Source organism: Syngnathus floridae, chromosome 7 (genome assembly GCF_059516105.1).
Source record: "Syngnathus floridae isolate MCC-2025c chromosome 7, RoL_Sflo_1.0, whole genome shotgun sequence".
NCBI lineage: Eukaryota > Metazoa > Chordata > Actinopteri > Syngnathiformes > Syngnathidae > Syngnathus > Syngnathus floridae.
In genome coordinates, this window is record NC_142419.1 from 9,798,429 (window position 1) to 9,819,861 (window position 21,433).

The window sequence follows — 21,433 nt, forward strand, 5'->3', positions numbered from 1 at the left end:
TGCAGCACCATGATTTCTAGATGGATGGAGGGCAGCACACAATGTACATTTGGAAAGGTCACAAGCATTCATCTACCACTAATCCTGTAATCATGAAAAACCTTTACTGTATCATGAGTTTTGTAGTTGTTGTTTTCAAATAGTATTGCAGTATTTGTAGACCTTTTTGATTGAAACTCACAAAAATACTGTCTAATGTGCAATTCCCATAACTAGCTATGTAGGTCATGCTGTTTTTTGGAGGGTTAAAAATGATCCTAATGGTGGAAGTTCCACACATCTGCTGTGTTCATTTTGCAAAGAATGCTTCTTTTTCAGCATGAGTTGGGTTCTTATACGAGCAATGTTTATCATAGTACAACTGTACCACGCAATATCTCAGCGACTTGGTTTTACAGAAAAAGCCAACTGTTGTACCCTGAATAATGCAGTGTTGAAGAGGGAAATGTGGGGAGCTTTTTTCTCATTGCAACAATAAAATTGCAAACAGTTGCATCACAGTGCAACACTTTCTCCTCTGCAAATTCACCCGTCTGTCTATGGACATGTTCTCTCCACTGAATTCTTGTCTTGAGCAAATACTCTAACATATCAAATACATCTGTAGTGTCAGGATGGTTTAAATGACAGACCTTTATAAAGTGCAACACAACCCAAACCCTAATCCTAAAATGGACCCTACTACAACACAACAACCATAACCCCAATCATTAACAAACTGATAGATAAATAAATACTTATGTAAATTAACAACGATCCCACGACTGACTGAAAACATCATGGGCCAGTAGTTTGCCTGCCTGGCAGTCAAGAGTTGTGTGGAATTTGGATGTTTGTTGAATTTATGGGTCGAAAGATAATGTGACATAACTTGACATTCTGACTGATTATAAATATCTGTGCAAAATTTGGAATTGCAATTAAACTAGTCGCAGACAATTGGTAACAAATGAAAAGCGGTTAAAGAACGGATACCTGACTGATTTGTTTAGTTGTGTTCGGTCGCATTGCTTGGTGCACGCCGTGCTTTGGATATTTTTAAACGATCACAACGTAAAAGAGATTTGCTGACATTGCACATGATACTGGTTTGAAGTTTGACTTTGGAGGTTCCATTGCATTAGACACACAAATATAGTATGCCCAATAAGAATTGTGCTTATTAAATATAATTCATTACACAAATATATGTGGTTCAGCAACTAAGGTGGCGAATTTGAAATCACACAATGTGGCAGAGCAGGTTTGTGTCATTAATAAACAAAGAGCTTGTGCAAGAACAGGACCAAAGACCTAAGCAATGTGTTTTATGCATTACAAACCTGCATCAATGTCCTAGTTTGCAGGCATAAGGAGAAAATACAATGGGTGTTTTTTTTCTGTTAAAGGTGCAATCCTGCTAAATAATTTATTCTTCTTGTACAAAAACCTCGGTTCGTGCATGTTTATCAGCCAGGCTGAGCAAGCGAGAGACACTGGAACAGAAGGGGAAATGCACTTACTGCGAATAATAATGCCCAGAGGTGGGATGTAGAAAATGACGGTCTATTCTTTATATGATGTGCAGCCTCAGGTGAGGATATACAAATGGTATCTATTTCAAACGTACAATGCCTGGATCTCCATAGCTCTCTATTTAGGAGATTATTGCTGCAAAAGTGATATAAAGACAGAAGAAGATTAAGGCTATGGCCTCAGTCTTTGTGTGCGTGCATGCGTGTGTGTTTCTGTGTGTGTGCTTCTAAATTAATTGTCATCAGCATGCTTGTGGATTTAACTGCTCGGGAATTGTCATATTTGCCAATTTTTTAAGCTCTGAAAACACTATTAGCATTAGGACATTTGTTATCCACAATACGGAATACTGTCTAACACAGGTGTCTAAGTCACGGCCCGGGGGCCAGATACGGCCCGCCACATCATTTTAGGTGGCCCGCGAAGACAGATTGTGCATCGAATTCATGTGTCAATTCCGAAATTTCCAATTGTTTTCACTTTTAAAAAAAAGTAAAGATATTGTTAGCAATTTATTTGAACAGTTTTTATTAGTCTCTGTTTTGAAAACTAGTTATTCATCAGTTTGTTGCGTAGCCTATACTACAGACGTTCATACATTTATTTGGGTTGACAATTTTAATGGCCCTTTGAGGCAAACTATGACTATGATGCAGCCCGCGACAAAAACAAGTTTGACAGCCCTGGTCTAGCATATACAGATCATTTTTAAAATAAAGAGAGAACCAACAGTGCATGTGGAAGTGCATGCCAACACAACAGGTAATGAAGGTGGGCAGATCAATTATATAGACATTATTTGCTATGGGAAAAAAAAGTTCATTCAGGGAAAAAAAAACCATCTCTGAGCCTGCCAGTTAGATTATTTGAAGACTCTGAATTGCATGTGCGTTGTTGTCTGTGTGTCAGTGCTTTGTTTGACAGATGATCAGTCCACAATGTCAGCACGTCCTGCCCCACGTCAGCTGTCACCAGCTTCCGTGTGACCCTGAATAGAATAACTGGTATAAGAACTGATGGATATATTGCATGATATCTCACTGATGGCTCAGGCAAATATAATTATCAGGATATGAAGTAGCCTTGTCAGCTTCCTATCACCTGTCACATTGATAGCTCTGGATCTCCTCTATCAATTCTCTATAGATCTCTCTCTAAAGTTCCCCTATCTGGCCCTCTCTGTCCCCCTCTGCAGACCTACAAGGACATCCTAGTTTAATGCAAGTCAACTTTATAGACACAGCCAGAGGGAACATACATGTCTCATCTGCATATGGTTACTTGAGTTCACATTTGTGTAAGAGAGAGGGGGTGTGTTTTTTGAGCCCATGCATTCGTGCAAACTGGAAGACTTAATACTGCCCACGACAGGCAGAGATGATTGCTGTCTATAAATCTATGACGTGAGACTGCTTTGCTGATTACTGAGTGAGTGCTAATTCAGTTTGCACCAAACGTAGGGGAAGGCAGGCGGATTACAATGATTATATAACATATGCTGTTTGCGATGGTAAGAGAGACTGGAAATTCAACCAATGATGACAATTGTTAGCTGGCATCACTCAGTGAAGCTGAAATACGCCCGACAGGAATATGCCACATGAGAACACAAATACACGATACAGTGCAGCCCAGTAGAAAGAGCAGAACTGATTAACTAAAGTGAATATAAAATGTCTACACACCCCTGTTTATATTTCAGGTTTCCATGACGTAAAAAAAAATCAGACCAAGATAAATTCCACTCAACCTGGCTAAAATTCTCAAAAGATTTGACAATGCAACACTGCCCAGCAAATGAAGTAAACCTTCATACCTACACTTTGGGATTGTTTTTCTTCAGCTGCAGTATCATATATATTGTCATTGAAGAGGTGCGATATGATTCAAGGAAAGTATTTTAAAGTCTAACCGTTCGATTTGATGCACTTACATCTTTTACACTACAACTGTTTTTCCAATTGAAATCGTTTTTTGATACAATAACATATACTGTGCTGTATAAGTGGGTGCCTGTATGTCACTAGTTTTTAATCATTTCATGCTACTCAATCATTTCTGGGGGGAGTAATCACCCTTCTCCTGAGCCCAAAAGGTGGATATCTCTAATTTGCATACGAGGCATGGAAAATGAATTTTAGGTGCATTGCTGAGCTCCGTTATCTCGCACTAGTATGATCCCTGCAGGCCATTATGGCTTACGTAATTGGAGTTTGTGTGTGTGTGTGTGTGTGTGTGTGTGTGTGTGTGTGTGTGTGTGTGTGTGTGTGTGTGTGTGTGTGTGTGTGTTACAAAAACCTTAAACTTATATTGTGTCGTGTTTGAAGTGCACTCATCCGAGGAAATCTTAGTAAAATTAAATTTACTTAACAATCCAAAAGCTCCACCTTAATCTTTGTTCGCCATCATTTTTGGCAGACTTTTTACATTGGATCAAATTAGACTGAACAAATCTTGTTAGATGTTTAATAATGCTTGAATTTATTGAATTAATTCTGAATAAGTTGAAAGTACTTCCAATATTTTCTGAGGTTGGAGGACAGTCAATAAGTCCTTGAAGAGGACTCTTTCATCATGTGTCGCCTTCACACTTTAAGATTATTTCTCTGACTATTCTAATCCACAGCATCGACTCATCTGAGCTCACTTGTACCATCCCAGCGTATACAATACAGTATAGTCACTATATCACAGCCTGGAATGAAATCAGAGCTTAGTTGACTAGTTCTTTTATCACAGACAAATGATTTAGGTTGTTTTATTTACCTGACATGTTTTGGCGTGTATTTCTGCTTCATCAGAGTATCAGTGGTGCAGGTGTGACGCGTCTTTATCAGCTGGTGAATGAAGGTGTGGCTCACCTGTCAGATTTGACAGGTGAGTCACACCCTCTGCTCTCTTCTCCCATCACATCATGGACTGGGAGAAGGCCAGAGTCATCCGCACCGAAGAAAACAAACATCAGGGAGGCCATTGAGATCTGCAAGCGGGGCCTGAGGACCATCAACAGGGATGAGGGAGCCTACATGCTCTCTACCACCTGGAGCAGCATTCTGGAGGGGTGAACGGAGAGCAGAGGGCGTGACTCACCTGTCAAACCTCACAGGTGAGCCACACCTTCATCAGCTGATCAAGATGTGTTACACCTACACCAGTGACACTCTGATGAAGGCGGAAGTACACGCCAAAACATGTCAGGTAAATAAAATAACCTAAATTATTTGTTTGTGATAAAAGAACTAGTCAACTAATCTATAAGTGAAGGAAAAATGACCTTAGTACAACTGTTACGTGAAATCAGAGCTATCAGAGATGGGAGAGTTAAGTGAATGTGTCAGATCATTTTGACCCTGTCCTCCAAATTCATCGACTGGGTGTCTGAGTGAAAATGGAACGTTTATGAGATGTGCTGCAAGACTGAAAATTGTGAGAGCCGTGAGAGAAAGGACTCTCTTTCTCATCTTTTACAAGGCACGGAAGGAAGGTTGCCAAAGGATGTTTGAAATTGATGCTGCACGACTCCACCGGGACAATAGAACCGTTATCACCTAGTCAATCAGCAAAGAACAAAAATTTACTCAATTGGAGAGGTCACGGGGGAAGCCTTCATTTTTACTAACACATATCTGAGGAACAATATATGAAAAGTGGCGTTTCGACAAAGTAAAACGGGGATAATTAATAAGATGTGTCGCTCTCTGAAAAAAGGACAAACACAACAGTGTGTAATGGAACGGCACTATCACCACATAGCATAATATCATCTTTCATACTGCACAGGGGATTCATTTATGGCACGTCGTATGGCGCCACACTTTCATCTGAGAGACTACTGACCCACTGTTGTTATGGTTAAACAACAGATTTCAAATGGTCTCGGCAGTTGAACATTTACCCTCGTGTGAAGCACATATGAACCGACAAAATTACAGTTGTTACCCAAGTATTTGTAATGGCATCCCTTGAATTTTCTACCTTAATGATTTTTATGATATTGTGAGAGGATTTTTTTTTAGTAATATAAGCAATAGAACTTAGGACATTTAATTTAAAACGCTTGTGGCTTATAGTCCAGTGCGGTTTATGAATGAACAGAACAGGATTTTTCTCAACTTTTTGCTGGTGCAGCTTATACTCCAATTATGGTATTTACAACATTGCACTATTTTTGTCTTTAAAGGAAATGGAAAGATACACCTAGGTCTTTAATTCTGATGGTAATTGTCCATCTTCAAACATTTCCACATTTCTCTGGTTAACATAGGAAGGTTACCAGATAGTTCCTTAATTTCATTTTCAACCTTTCAAAATATACTCAAAGGCAGTAGGCAAAGATATAAACGAAACACATTCCAGGCTAATGAGCAAACCTTGCATTCATCGAGCCACAAAAAGACCACATTTCATGCAATGGTATGAATAAAGTTGGTCAGCATGAAAATGTCTGCACATCCCAGCCACATCGTCAACAATAAGATACTCACAGGTCTGCCTCTCGTTGTGTCTGCTGCACCCGCAGCCCCCTCCTCCTCCTCCCTTCGCCGTTGTCGTCCTTTTCCTCTTTCGCCTTGGTGTGTCGTCCGATTCTGTCACAACTTGCCTGGCTCAAGCCCGCCTTAATTGGTGCCGCTTGGAGAGCAGAGATGAGCTCGGTCGAGAGTGCTCAAACGGCGACATCCAAAATCCCAAGAGGAGTTTGGCATACTAGAGAAAGGAGAGACGTGCATAAGAATGGGCCTACTCTTCCTGACACAATGAGGCGCATTGATGGATGGGAATGAAGCCACTGGGTCATTCTCAAAACGCTTGGAATTGGAATTTGTGTCAGGGGGGAAAGGGGACCCCTTTATGAGAGTTGCAACAACTCAAGAACAATGAATAAAAAAAAATGGATAAAGTGTGTGGGTACACACACACAACACCAATGGCAGCGCTTAATATGTACGTTACGCAACATGTGTTTCCCAACAAATTTGTCGAGGGAAATTATCTAAGTCAACTTAATTGGTTGAAAATTATATCCTCCAAATAATGTACCTTTGTTCATCTTAATATGACAGCAGTGAATAATGACAGGCAGAGCCACTAAAGATTGAATAAAAGGGTTGAAAATATGTGCAAAGACTGCGAAAAAATTACTACTGAATTGTTGAGCTACCACGTCACCTTCTCAGTTGTCTGCATTCATTTTTTGCTAAAACAGACCATCTTCCCTGAGATGTTATACCACACACGTCGTACGGAGCGAGCCGATGGCGAGTCGAATATCTGCACTGCAAATTGGGATGCTACTAGCAGCTAGAAACTTATTAAGGGCTGGTGGCCTCATCCTATACTCCATAGTCTCGCTCCATCTGCCACACAATAGAGACACTCAGGAAAATTAACTGTTTATTACATTCGCTAAGCTGCGAGCTCACGAGCTTGCTTGACCGTGGCGCGGTAGGTCAATACTTGAAGCGACTCACTCTGTGTAAAAAAAAGTTAACTGTTTATACAACACAGCCATACATGTTTAGGCTGCAGCTGACAACAGGCAGTTCAGGACATACTGTATAAATGATTGTATTTAATTGACGGTTGAGAGTGGGCTTCAGTGTACACTCCCATTCAATCCTTAAAGCAGAACATATTTTGTATACTTTTTTTAATTCATTCAAACGTTGCATGTTTTTTAAAAATACTGTTCTGTTCAACACTGCACTTTCTGTTTCAGCTTGATCCGCCACAGCGCTGGATGTGCTCACTGCCAGGATAGAAAATGGGCTAATACCATACCATACCATACCACAGAGATTAAGCATACTGTGTGATTATTGGCCTTAATCTAATCAATAACCATTAGCATAGAAGCCATGTGCCCTTTGTGTTTGAGTGTGATCCAGTATTTCATAACACCTCTGTGGTTAAAATTACTCCAGTGGAAAATACATAAATTTATATATATATATATACATTGCAATGTAATACAATATGGGAAGGAAAAGTATGATGATGTGCAATGTCACATACACATCGTTGCAATGATAGAAATTATACAATTTATTTTTTTGACAGTTTTAATCAAAACTGAACTTTTTCATCTTTGTACATACATAATTTATAAATTGGATCTCATTATTATCCCATTATACCCATCATCATTCTGATTAGTGTACCGTAAATCTACTAGGTAATTGCATGAATCTCGCTCTTCCCATTACACTCACTCATCTACATGAAACAAAAGGGAAAAAAGGAAAATAAGCATCGTCAAGACACTGCTTTCACATTTTTAGAGCGTCTTCTTCGACTTTATTGCAAATGGGCCGATTCACGAATGAGATCATAGCCGTAATTAAAAAGAAAGTTGAGACTTTAGAGGGACCAAAGGATGCTTCAGATCTCAAGCTGTACTGGAGCTCGCTGAGGGTTAAAAGCTCAGAGATAAACCTTGGCACTTATCCGAAATGTGTCTTTTGTGCCAAGCGTTGCTATGGTTACCACACTGAATTGAAATGACCATCTGATTGGAAGTGTGATGTAATAAGACAAAAGGCCGCCTCTTGTTTTCAAGTTAGACTGCTTTTAAATGAGGGTAGCTAGTAAAAGTCATGACTGTTTTATGCACGCAGATACGTTCATATTTAATATTTTTAGGAGCACTGCATCTGCCAACAGCACTGTATGGTAAAATTGTTATGGTTTCTTTACAGGGCCTAGCATAGTTATTCATGAGGCCGTGTTAGAGAAAATACTAACTTTTTAAAAGTGTGCATTTCCATCTCCTCATCATGTCACATTTCATCAAATAAAGGATTACAGCACACGAGTGTCATTTTCTGCACTTTAACCACACCTCTATGTCATATAAGAAGTGTAAGGAGCATGCAGTTTTAGACCGAGCTTACAGGCCGTGTGACAGTCTGCGGTGGCTTTGACGTGAGCTGACTTCGCCAATGTGGGCATCTGACAGTGACGGATGTAGGACAAAGCGAGGGGGCGGACGACTAGATTGTGAGAGAGGAGAGAGAACGATGGGCAGAAGATGATGTATTCATTGATGGTGGAGGCGAAAATGTACAAAATGGATCTGCACTTTTCCATGTGTGATAAACATCAATCCATCCGTCATCTGGAAGAGGAGGCAAGAAAACAAGCTTTTAATGGTGCCTCTTGTTTATCATGCGCACGTATGAAGTGCCATGAAGGCACAATTCTTCTCCTAAATGGCCCAAAACTATTTACAGTACATACATGTTCACGTGCTTGAGGGAAAATTTCACTGTAATACACACACACATTTTAACACCCCCAGTGATGTCACATGCATATTTGTACTTCTTTGGCACACTTTTAAGGTGACCCAAAAGTGTAAAAAAAAAAAAAAAAACCTCATTACAGGACTGAAGGATAAGGGAACAAACACCACACGTCAAATACTGAAAAGTAGTGATGGGAAAATAAAGCTTCAAATTTGCTTTCTGAACCATTTCTTTCTTGACTGCTGTATATTGTACTGTAGGTTTCAAGAAAGGGTTTTGCGAAAGTGTGAACAGAGTCGCATCTCGAGGAGTTAAAATTACTATAACCAGATCATTGAGAAAATGTTTACCGTATTTTTACGGACTATAAGTCGCTTCAGAGTACAAGTCGCACCAACCATAAAATGCATAATAAAGAAGAAAAAGACATATATAAGTCACACTGGAGTATAAGTCGCATTTTTTGGGGACATTTATTCGATAAAATCCAACACTAAGAACCGACATGTCATCTTGAAAGGCAATTCAAAATAAAAATAGAAAAGAGGCAACAACAGGCTGAATAACTGTACGGTATGCTAACGTTGTATGACACATAATTCAACGAACTGAGAACATGCCTGGTATGCTAACATAACATATTAAGAGTTATTCAAATAACTACAGCATAAACAACATGTTAACAAGTTTACCAAACCATCCATGTCACTCCAAATCACTAACTCTAATGAAATCTTCATCCTCTGTGTCACTTTTAAACAACTCCACGAACTCTGGACATAGGAGATGCAGCGCATCGTCAGTTGCAGTTCCAATTATTCCACAGGTCTAGAGCTGCCACTTGTGGTTTAGTGTGTGTGTAGTTTAGTCGCTCCTGAGGATAGTTCGCACCCCCGGCCAAACTATGAAAGAAACTGCAACTAGTCCGGAATATACGGTACATGTTCAAATAATAGCTTTCACAACATTCAAATGATGTCAGTCTCCCATTACTATAAGCTACTTTTAGAACAGGGGCACAGGCTACTCATGTGGTCCTTCGAGGATACCTTCAGCCCGCGACCACCATGTTGGGGACATCTGAATTAGATTGTGCAGATGTTGTGATGAGTCTGCATGTGGTGTAGCATGTAAACGTGACTTTTGCTCTCTTATAGCTTTACCACTGTATCTGACAATTATTTGACATTCATTGTTTTGGTGAGGTTAGGAATCGTCATGTGCCTTCAAGTATGACTGTATGATTAATTAAGGATTGTCAGTGGGTGAGTAAATGCTTTATTCGTGTCTAATTGTTCATATTAATAATTCACAAGTCGGTCTTGGTTCAGCATCCGTCTTGTTAACGTTCAATAGACAAGCTAGGTCTCCATATTCCTCACCCCCAAGCCTCACTAGTCTCCATCTACTTTGCGCCTCTAAAAAGTGTCGAATGGCTCTGACACCTTTAGATAGAAAGATGTGGCCCATCAAGTGTAATTGGAGTTGCTGTGGTGGATTGGCTTTCGAGGAGGGAGGGATGGAAATTACAACGTGATCGATCCGCAGGGTAGTGGAAGTGGGCGACCTACCTCCAAAGATCCCCAATGGCTTAATAAAAGCACAGCACAGATTTTTTTTTTCACACAAGAAGAATCATGCATCTAACCCAGAGAATCATAATTAGCTCTTTTACTGATTCTCAACTATAGTGTTAGATATAACATTAACCTTTCATCACACTCACATTAAACAATAAAGAAAAAGGTGAAGGCTAATTATCACACAGGTGATTAATTGGAAACATTTGCCAACAATACTCTTGCTATTGTCCTTCCATGTGTCGGTGAAGTACACGGTGTCATCGCTCATGCCGTTCACAGAAACAATTAAATAGCATGAGACTGATGATAATTTGGCCGATATGCAGTCTACTGGCCGAGTGCTATTCAGGGGGAATAGGGTCTTTTTTCCACCTTCACGCTGTTTTAAGTTCCGGTCTCCATGGTGACATGGAGCAGCTGTGCCTGGCGGTGTGTAAGAACATCGTGGCACAGGTTAAATCCTGAGCTGTTTTTATTTACCCTGCCCTGCTCTCTCTTCACTTGCTGAATTAACTGTATGATGGGGAACTTGTCTGAAGGCAGCCGGAGCACAGCACAGCAATTACTTCAACTTTGTGGTTCTTCACAACACTGTAAACAATAAAAATATACACGCAAACTAGTCTTTTTACTTTTTTCCTGTCAATTAGTTCCCATGTAGTTGTATTCTGTTGGTTAAATATTCAGTTAAGGGTGGAGTTTGCAGTTTTCATGCTGCCAGCAAGATGAGAATAGCCTCAGTTGACTCCTCTCTAATACCTCACATCTCTGATCAAAGTCACGCTCACTACAAACATGCACGTGACATGCATTGTACATACATAATGTGCACCGTATAAAGAGCTGATGTTAACCACAAATTGTTTTCATAAGCAATGCAAATCTTGAGGAACGCGTAGTGTCGATCTGCGTGGAGATGGGTTAGGCATATGCAGGTTGGCATATGTGCGAGAGGGAAGGCTGCGCCACTATGGGAGAGCTCAGTCAACTTCAGTCATGGCCAGTCAAAGTGGCTCATCTACCAAAATAATACACCACTTATGTTGATGATACAGGGCTGGAATGGCAATAGCAAACACGTATATTGTTTCAATTAATATTTTATAGATCAATATACTAGATACTGTTGTTTTAATCAGTGGAGGATAAAACACAATAAATTGCATTGTACCAGTAGTGAAACCAAAAGACTTTTCCTTGCACAGGCATTTTTCAAAAGTCCATTACAACAGCTGAGTACACATAAATGCACACCATATTGACAAATTGTTTCAACTGGCTGTTATTGCTGAATCAGGATGGGGCCTTTTGTCAGCAGGGCAGCTTTTGTGACTGTTATAGTGAAGCTGCAATGATTCATTTAGTCACTGTGACTGCCAAGTTTCCACATCTCAGAATTTGCCCACTGCCATAACAGGCTCTTGGTATTGGGACTCTACCGTCCAGTGTATGTCACAACATGCAGAATATTCTCATGTCCTAATTAACTCCAGTTAATTAAGATCATATTCAAGGTGTTCAGTTAATCGTCTTGGATAATCAACTTAGGGATGTTATACCTGCTTATCTATCCGAAGCAGCGAATAACAGAGGACAGGGGAAGGTTGTGGTTTTCCAGGCAATCCCCGTTATCCTGGTACAGAATTTCCGCAGAGCTGCACAAGAATAACACTGCGGTGTATGCGCTGGTACATTAATAGATCATAACTTTTGCTTGTGCTTGGAACTCTGCAGTCACTTTCTAAATAGACCTACTCCACTGAGTTGATGTGACAGGAGTATTGATTTTACTTACAGTGGCCATTATTTTTCGTCTCTAGCTGATGAAACATAAACGTTGAAGGTAACTATCATTAAAGGAAGCTTCATTACAAGACTCTAAGTGCGCACATCTAATACATTTTTCATAGTGTGCTGCCCAATTGATTTATTGTCTTTCCAACTAAAACATGGAGGTCTCGGAAAATTGTGAAGTCATTGTCAAGAAAAGAAAACGTGATATTACCGTATCCGACAGCTATAGTTAAGGAACTGTAGGAATGTATTACAAGTAATGGCTGTGTCTTATATGTGACAGCAATCTCCTGTTTTATGACTGGTCTATGCTATGCGTTACTCTGGTAATGTGTGGGGGGCTGATAAATTGTTTCTTCAAAATTACAAAACCCACTGTACTGCATTAGCTTGGGAAAACAAGCACTCAATATTCTGATGTATAGGTCATAGCAATCTTGATCATCTTCTACCCTATCCATGGAGCCTGACAAAATGGATAACTGAAGGCTGTCGATTTTGTGGGACATTTCTGGGAAAGCTCTGAACAAAGCAAAGCAAATTCCATAACTTCATGCTCGGGTGAATTTGAAGTGGAAGAACTTCCGATCCCTAAACTCTGTGCATCAAATACCCTTTGGGATTAGCTAGAATAGAGATCCAGGGCCAGGAAATACTTGTGTTTGCACTTTGTCGATCATGTTAAGTGGACAACATTACACCGGGGGAATGCTAAATGTGTCAACAAGCAACACAGGAAGCTGAGCGTAGCTTAACTTGAAGAGAATGACATGTTGACGCTTAAGTGTACATTGAATGTTTTATGAGCTACTATTTTAACATCTGGGTGAGGGGAACATGTCCGTTCTTTTTATGGACTATTAGTCACTTGATGATGATGTATTCATATGTACCGTATTTTCCGGACTATAAGGTGCACCAGACTATAAGGCGCACTTTCAATGAATGGCCCATTTTAAAACTTCGTCCTTATATAAGGTGCACCGGACTATAAGGTGCACCATTAATGCATCATGTCAGATTTTCAATCCAAATCAAATCATTCTCCATTTTGTCTTTTTTATTTCAACTTCAGATGCAACAAATTACTTCATAATCACAAAATAATAATCCATAGTCTTTTTGATTCATGATTCATAGTCTTCAGTGGGCCACTTATGATTGATTTCATGACACAATGATTCGGGCCAGTTTAAATTTAGGAATTTGGTCCATATATAAGGCGGTCCAGACTTTAAGGCGCACTGTCGGCTTTTGAGAAGATTCTAGGTTTTGAGGTGCGCCTTATAGTCCGGAAAATACGTTACACACTATAAACTATCTGCTTTGAATCAAATATCAGACAGTCCCTTCCACAACTTCAGATCATATGACCAATAAGCTATGAAAGTCCAACCATGCATGCGACCCACAGGTGAAATCAAGAATAGGATGAAATAGCTTTTCCATATGCATCAAATAAATTGTGAGCATGTGGCAATCAAATGCCACTCCCTAGGGTTTCCTCCTTGACTTCCTGAAAAAAGGTAATACATTTCTTGCCTTAGAGCCCAATCATATCAGCCACACTCCAAGAATACGTAATTACAAAGGCTTGGGGGGGAGTGACGGGCTCTACTGCCCATATAACAAGGAGCTTAAGTAATCTTACAGAGTGTAGGGAGGCATTAGGAAGAACATGTATGTTCTTGTTAGATCGGTGTTAGAGCGTATTAGATAAAGTCATCGTTAACTTTTCCCTCACGGTGCTTTGTGACACACAGCTGTGCAAGCAGCGTGTTGTTGTGTATCTCTTTTAATTCGATGTTTGCTCAGCTACAACAACACGCAGGTGCAAAAGCAGGTAAACGGCTTCCTGCGCTCGACTCAAGCGCGGACACCTGCGACTTCAACCGCACGCATTTATCCCCGGAAGGATGCCAACTGACAGGTCAGATGAGAAGGGAGACAAATGGCAAGAGGAACCAGCGTTTTCATCCATCTTGTTCAGTAGTCTCATTTAATAGCAAGATTACCTGCTCGCCTACTTATGAAGACTGAGAGTCTCTGGTGGCCAATTGATGATGAAACCATTTTTTTTTAAGTGGAAAATGCAGTCATTAGATGAGATTTGCTCCTCCAATCAAATACTGTGATACTTACATTATGTGCAATGCTTTTTCCTTTACATTTTAATATTTTGCATGCAATATTGACTGTCCACCCTGGTCTAAAATATAAATGCAGGCATGTATAATAACTTTAAAAGAGAGCGTTAATTATATGTGATTTTTGGTGATTAGGCCTGTCCCTATTCCTGTGTGAATTGGAGCGGTCAACTCCAGTTATATGTCTCTAAAATGTCTTGAGTGCAAGTGAAGGGAAAAACAACATGAGCTAACACAATTTCTGTGAGGGTGCATAATAACATAAGTAAAATTAAGAGAGTGTTGCAGGCAAATAAACAAAATAATTGGGAATCACTCAAATGTAAAGCTGACAATGGTGGGTTCGTGTGTGTACGTTTAAGTGTGCATGTGTGTAAAATGACAATACTCTCGTTAAAAAGTTCTGTATATATTTCTTTCAAAACACTAGACTGCAATACAAATGTGTTTTATTAATTGAAATAAAACCCACAAAGAGAAGTAACTATTTTTTTCCCACTCATCATAAACACTTTGGCCTGGTATGTATGTGAAGAGAAGTTAACTACTACTATAAAAAAAAAAAAACTAAAACTAAATCTAGTCATCATTTCAAGATGAGAGGAAACAGCATGGTATTTACAGAAATATACTGTCACTCAAAGTTGTTTTATAAAAATGGAAAAGCATACTTTTTCAAAAAGGAGTAGTTAGCATGCTTTTGCGAAACACAAAAATAAATATGCTATTTGAGCACAGTAAAATCGTACTTTTAGTGTTTGCTTCTGTAACTCAATTACTGTAAATAACAATAAATTTGAAAGAAACCTGAGCCAAGAACCCAATTAAATCAAACCACGCAATGACTTTCCATAGGAGGCTGCATTGCTTTCCGCACACAGTACAATTAAACTATAATGTCTCAGTAAACAAAGCCAAAGTTGCATCAAAGGAAGCAGAGATCCTCAGTGATTATTCACCACCCTGAGCAGACAATAAAAATCCATAACATAAGCAAACATCAAAACCAAACAAGATACGAGACATGCAAGCAAGCCACTGGCGATAAGAATTATCCGGGGAAGACTTTTATGGATTCCTCTACATTTGGGCCACGCTTGGTTTAAGCCGCAAATGAAAGTCACAGTCAAAGTCAGTTCATAATTAAGCGCACATTGTAAGTGTGTGTGTGTGTGTGTGTGTGTGTGTGTGTGTGTGTGTGTGTGTGTGTACATATGTGAGTGTATGTGCATGCTGAATGTGGGTGTTTGTGCATGGGTGGGTGTGCGTGCATGTCCTTGAGTATGTCTTAGTGTGTCCTGTCTGCTCGACTTATTAATGGAGGCGGATCAGCTCGTCCTTTATGAGCCGAGAGATGCATGTTTGACAGCGCTGAATAACGGCCCTCGTAGAAAGACAGACTATGGCGGTACTGCGTAGTAGAAGTAATAACCAGGGGGAAAAAAACGATCCCAGATGGATCGCCTGTTGGGGTGCATGTTGTGCACTTCCAAAAGGATGCGGTATTAGAATGTTTCTCGAGTCATTTTCTGATTTCAATCTACCTGAATTTAAAAATACTGAGACGTTCATGGAGAATCATTTATCAACTCAGCTCGAATAGATGTATTGGGCTTTATTTCACACTTTGACTATTTACACAAGATTTACATATGTTAGGTTGATAACCTTGAATCAAAAACAATAAAGAAATGTGCATAGAATTACTAGTTAGATATACAACAACTAGTATTAGTATTTAGTAATTAGTATTCTAACAGCACAGTCTAGTCTGCATCACAAACAAAGACTCAATAAATACTAGTAAACCCATCTCTGAACTTCTTCACTTTTGTCCCGAGTCTTCACAACTAAGTCTTTGAATACAACACATTGATCACATTCGATGAAGGGACATATTTAAAGTGATTATAAAGTTAAAGTAGCAATCCGGGTCATGGCACAAATTGAAAAGTTCCACCCAGGACTTTTATCTGAGGCCTAATCTAACAGTCTGTAAATAATGTCATCACCATTTTGATTGAAGGATTTAGTCTCTTAGTCCTGAAAGACAGCTGGGATCGCTTTAAGACACTAGCCACTCAGCAACACACACCGTGAACACGTAAATACTATGACACCTGAATATTTTAAATAGATATTTTGAATATACTACATGTTTTTGAAACATCAAATGCAATTGGATTGCAAGTATGAATGATGAGAGTCATCACAACGGCTCTGGCTATAATGGTGACAAATAAACACACTGCTCCCCTCATCAATCACAGACAAGGTGCCCTTAAATAAAATATGGAATACAAAGTAGAAACTGATAAAGTGTTTTCCTCCCGCAACTATGAAGTACGTAGATGTATTATAAAGTCTTTCTTAGTGCATCATACATCTACTGAGTGACCAGTACATATATTAGAACCAGTCACCAGTTTTGCTTGTCCTTTAAACAGTCACAGCTTTATATATGGATGAAAGCTTAATTTCAGACTGCTGAATGCATGCCCATTACGACTTGCCAGTAAAATAAGCAATGATGTTTAGTATGATCTAAAAGAGGCTTGGAGGAGTGTTTTTAAGGTTAATTCATTTGAGACTACATCAGTTTGGACTATATAAAGAGATGATTTTGGAGCAAGGCTTTAAAATAAGCAAGTACTGCTCCCACACAATTAGCACATTTGGAAAGGTAATCATCATTCATGGTGCTTGCGCAGGCATCTGCATTATTGCCTTGCTTGATCGTTGCATTCCGTTTAGCACGTTATTTCTCTTTTCCTCCTCCTCTCGCTTCATCCTACTTCCAGCAAAGCCTTCTCTTTCCAGGCAGCCGCCTCCTCTTTTCACCGTTGCAAATACAAAAAGTGATTTACGTGGCCGTGGGTTCTCTGTGCCGCGTCCATCTAAGTTCCAGCGCACACCTTTAAGAGCCAATTTTGAGTCATTATTGAACCCGCTTGAAAGCACCAAGAGCCATTTGTCACGCAATCTGTTGCTGAAGACAAAAAGTTCAGAGGTGTTTTATGGACTTTGGGCGGAATAAGTGTCCATTTTGGACACCTCTAGTCACATTCAAGAGGTCGCTGTCCTTTTACGGGCAAGCTGGAACTTCTTACAGACATTTCTTCTTACAGGGGACACTTCTTGCAGGGGTGCTTTGGAGGGTCATTTGTCAGTAAGGCCAACAGGCCTGAAGAGCTTGTCTGGTCCTGATGAATGGAGCATGGTGCCTCGCTTCTTACATGGCCATCAATCATCTTCTGTACATACACGCCACTCAAGTCTCAAAACTGTTACTGGATGGACTGCGGACCATCCAGATGTGTTTCAACTATGATGTAACATCAGCATCAGAGCTAATGATAGAGAGAGCTAGTGTTTTAACTCCATATATGTCCGTAATTATGGAACTGTTAATGTGGAGTAACATTTACAGTATGACTTGGCAATGTCGTACAAACATATTTGCAAGTACATTTAAATGTACGTTGGAACGTATTGGCAAATATGTTTGAAAACAGCATTTTCCCCCTAATGGCGCAGGGTATCAATTATGCATGCAGAATAAAAAGAAAAAAGCTTTTTCGGATTGGGCCAACATTATGCCAATACGTTTGAAAATCAAGATGATTTCTATCCATCTGCAACCTTGTCTATTGACTTAGCTCAAGTTACCAAATATGGTTTTGATGTAATGAGCTTGCCAACAAAGGCCGCACATTACTTAAGTGAGGTATCTCTATATAGGCTAGCTCATCAGCTAAGCCACGCTGTAGTGTTTTTTTCTGTAGTTAATGAGGCTAAAAAAAAATGCACTCAATTCTTCCCGTGCACTTGTACATCAAGAGCACAAGTGCAGGCCGCGATCGAGAGCATACTGTGTCCAGAGTCCTTTTTCATAACAGCATTGTTTGTCCTCCATGGTAACGACAGTTATCGTTTTGAAGAGATTTTATACAGAAAATGCCGAGACAAATACACAATATTCCATCAGACTCGATTCTGATCTTTGAACAATTGTCACAGCAACAATGTGGACTTGTAACTTTAGGACTGCTTGACATGACTTTAGAGAGAGACTTCATTTCTGAAAACTAAAGCCTTGTGATTATGCCTTTTAGTTTTTAGTGTGTTGTTTTTGTTGCTGTTTTGTTTTAAAGCCGCTATCGTCCTTGACTGCTTTGAAAATGACCTGTGTTTGGCAAAAATATACCTCTAAAATTTTGTTCAATATTTTGCATGATTTCAGCATTCTTCATTGGACAGAATCAAAGGCTCGGCCTGAGGCTGATGCAGTCCGAGCTAAGCCTTGTTGCATGTTCTGATGAAGCCTGCTCAGATGAGAGGCACAACCAGAACAGTCCGGTTATGATCCATTCAATGCCTTCAGAGGCAACTTCATTTTTACATAATAAGCTACAGAATACATTGCGTCCGTCTATTAAAAATCCTTTGAAAATGTTTTTTTCCCCCTCAACTTGTTATATATTCATGCAAGCCACTCAGTTCCAAAGTCCACATGCTTTATTTAGGATTGCGCGCATCTTATTAGCTGTGTATTTCACCTCCAATGGGATTAGATAGCATCTTGTCCTCTATCTCCCCAATGAGGCAGAGGAATCAACCATATCCATCAAAGTTGTGTGACATTGAATTCACCTACAGGTATAGGTTGATCCCCAGATAAGCTTTGCTATCACGGGATGTTCTGGATCCTATTGCTCTGTCTTCTGCATGCCCCCCACCCCACACACTTCAATTAACAGCAATACTTTGGCCCCTTTGACTTTGTGGCATCAGGTTAGCTATGAGAAGGTGAGAAAACACCTGCATGTTAACAAATGGCTTCCAACTGGTGGCACGATGGTGCAGGGGGGTGCCCTGCAACAGCTGTGCCCCGAATCAAAGCACAACACCTTCAGGCAGAAATGAATCATGTGCAGAAGGAGTCAGAATATGAAGCATCTTACGGTCTGCAAGCACATGTCTGCATTTTCTTGATAAAGACTGAAAAAATAAGAAAGAAGAAGAAAGACTGAATGGAGTGTTTTTGTTTTTTTTTACAGTCCACAGTACTCATCTCAGTCTGTTAGCTGTTGACAAACCTACCATATTCTTCATTTATTTATTCAGTTGCTGCTATTCAGTATGTTTTTGTATATTACTGGAATAGAAATAATAAAAAACAATAATAAAAAAAACTATAAAAATAATAGAAGAATTATGGAAAAATGCAGACACTGCATGAAAGGCAGGCTGTGTCTCTGACTCATGCAAATGTAGAATTCCTCCTTTACATATATGCAGTGGTTAGCTTTTTTTTACACTTGTTTAACAAGTTAGAAAAATATGTGTAAGGCAGTCATGTATTTTGTGTTTGTGTTTTTATCTTAATAGTCCTTACACGCTAAAACCGAGTGTTTGTAATGCCGTAATTTTCCACTGTTTTTTTTTGTTTTGTTTTGAAAAACAGCTCATTGCAATAGATTCTAAAGTAGTCCAAATTTCCATTTAATTACATGCTATATTTGCTAAGCTGCACCGTTGTAAAATATTTTTTCTCCCCGGCAGATTTTTGATCAAACTCTCCTGTCGTTGAGTGTCACAGTTTGTTTGGATTAAGTAGCATGAACAGTATGAGATTCTTTTTCAAATAACACCCTATCACACCACTTGCTTATCAGAATTTTATACTTTATGCATAGAACGGCATTTGGCTGTGGTATATCGTATTTACTGTAATTCGGGATGAGATTGGTCTGTGATTGATTAATTTGTCTGATGTCATAACATACTTATATACTTATACTTGACTGTCTGACACACCTTGCTTAAGAAAATTAACTGTCAAATGAAATACATGCTGTCATAGATGTTTTCTGTTTGTTCTTAATGAAGACTGATGTCATGTTAGTTGAGATATCTAATGATTCAAAATGATTTGTTTTATCTCCTCTTAGAAGAGAGCGATAAATACATAGACAGACAGACTACCTTGTTTATTGTATTCTTAATGAGGGAGCCACCCATGAACAAAACACGGGGCCTTGAGCTCAGCTATTATTTTCATTCTGTGTTCCAGCCATTTTTTTGTGAGTAGGAAACAAAAGCAAATAACCTGAGAAAAGATTCAATAAAGTAGGTAGTACAATTACTGCTGCCAAATAAGAAAAAAAAAACTCTTTTTGGATGAGGAGGGAAACCTGTAAACCCTCAAGCAAGGAAGGTGCAAAATTGGATGAATCTAACACTTCTGACTTTAAACAGTCCGGTGAATAAAAACAAGAATGTAAAGTCATTGTGTGACTATGTGATATGCACCCAAAGCATTGTGCTAACAATGACCTTTCTGAGTTTTTCACCACCTGTGTTTGTGGCTAACACAAATACTGACGTGGTGCTGCTATGTCGCTAATGTCTCCAATCTCTTGTCTTCATTTATTCTTTTCGCACACACCTTTGCTTGCTTTTCTCACACTTTAAGACGCGTTTGTGAGTCCTTGAAAGTGAGAACACCTCACTGACAGTCACAAATGCTTGATGCACTTTGCAGCATGATATATCAAAATTGAAGTTCTACATGGCGATTCATCACGAGCCACACACCCACAAATCCATATCCATTATCCTGGCATGCATGCTTTTCATTTGCACCACGACGTGGTTAGACCTGTATTGATTTTTTTCCCGTTACTAACCCCCAACCTTCCCTTTTGACATGCTGTAATAAAGCCTTTGGCCATTTTGCCTTTGACTTCTGCATGTTCAAAAAAGCTATTATCCATCGCTGTGGGCCATTCCATCACAATTGAAAATGACAAAAGCTGCCAATATCTGTCTTGTCATGATTTATTTTGTCACTAAATACAAAAACCTCAAACTTGAACAAAATCCCTGTCATTTGTCAACCTCTCACTGATTTCATTCATTTCATTTCGATGAGATCAGCAACATTTTGAATAGGCAATACTTTATATCATTAAATGTCATGCACGTGCAGCTTCGTGAAGTGGTAGTTAGCATGTCTGCCTAGCCTTCTAAATTGGTCTCTCGATTTTCTCTAGGTGTGAATGTGCCTTGGGACAGGCTTTAGGTCAACAAACACATTTTAATTGAAAGGAATTTGACAACCAATGAGAATGACATTTGTTAACCT

General features: G+C 39.4%; 1 protein-coding gene across 4 annotated transcripts in view; it reads right to left on the minus strand.

The window, feature by feature from the left end:
- The window catches only part of b3gat1a (beta-1,3-glucuronyltransferase 1 (glucuronosyltransferase P) a), a 56,247-nt gene that overhangs the window by 24,973 nt on the left and 9,841 nt on the right, over window positions 1–21,433 (minus strand). For 2 of the 4 annotated variants that reach the window (XM_088381432.1, XM_088381429.1), the window contains exon 2: window positions 6,000–6,219. The exons of 1 other annotated variant lie outside the window; for it this stretch is intronic. The gene's annotated coding sequence lies outside the window, so the exon portion shown is untranslated. Of the gene's footprint in view, window positions 1–4,281; window positions 4,391–5,999; window positions 6,220–21,433 lie in introns of those variants that run through there. One more of the 4 variants, XM_088381430.1, reaches the window with a different exon arrangement.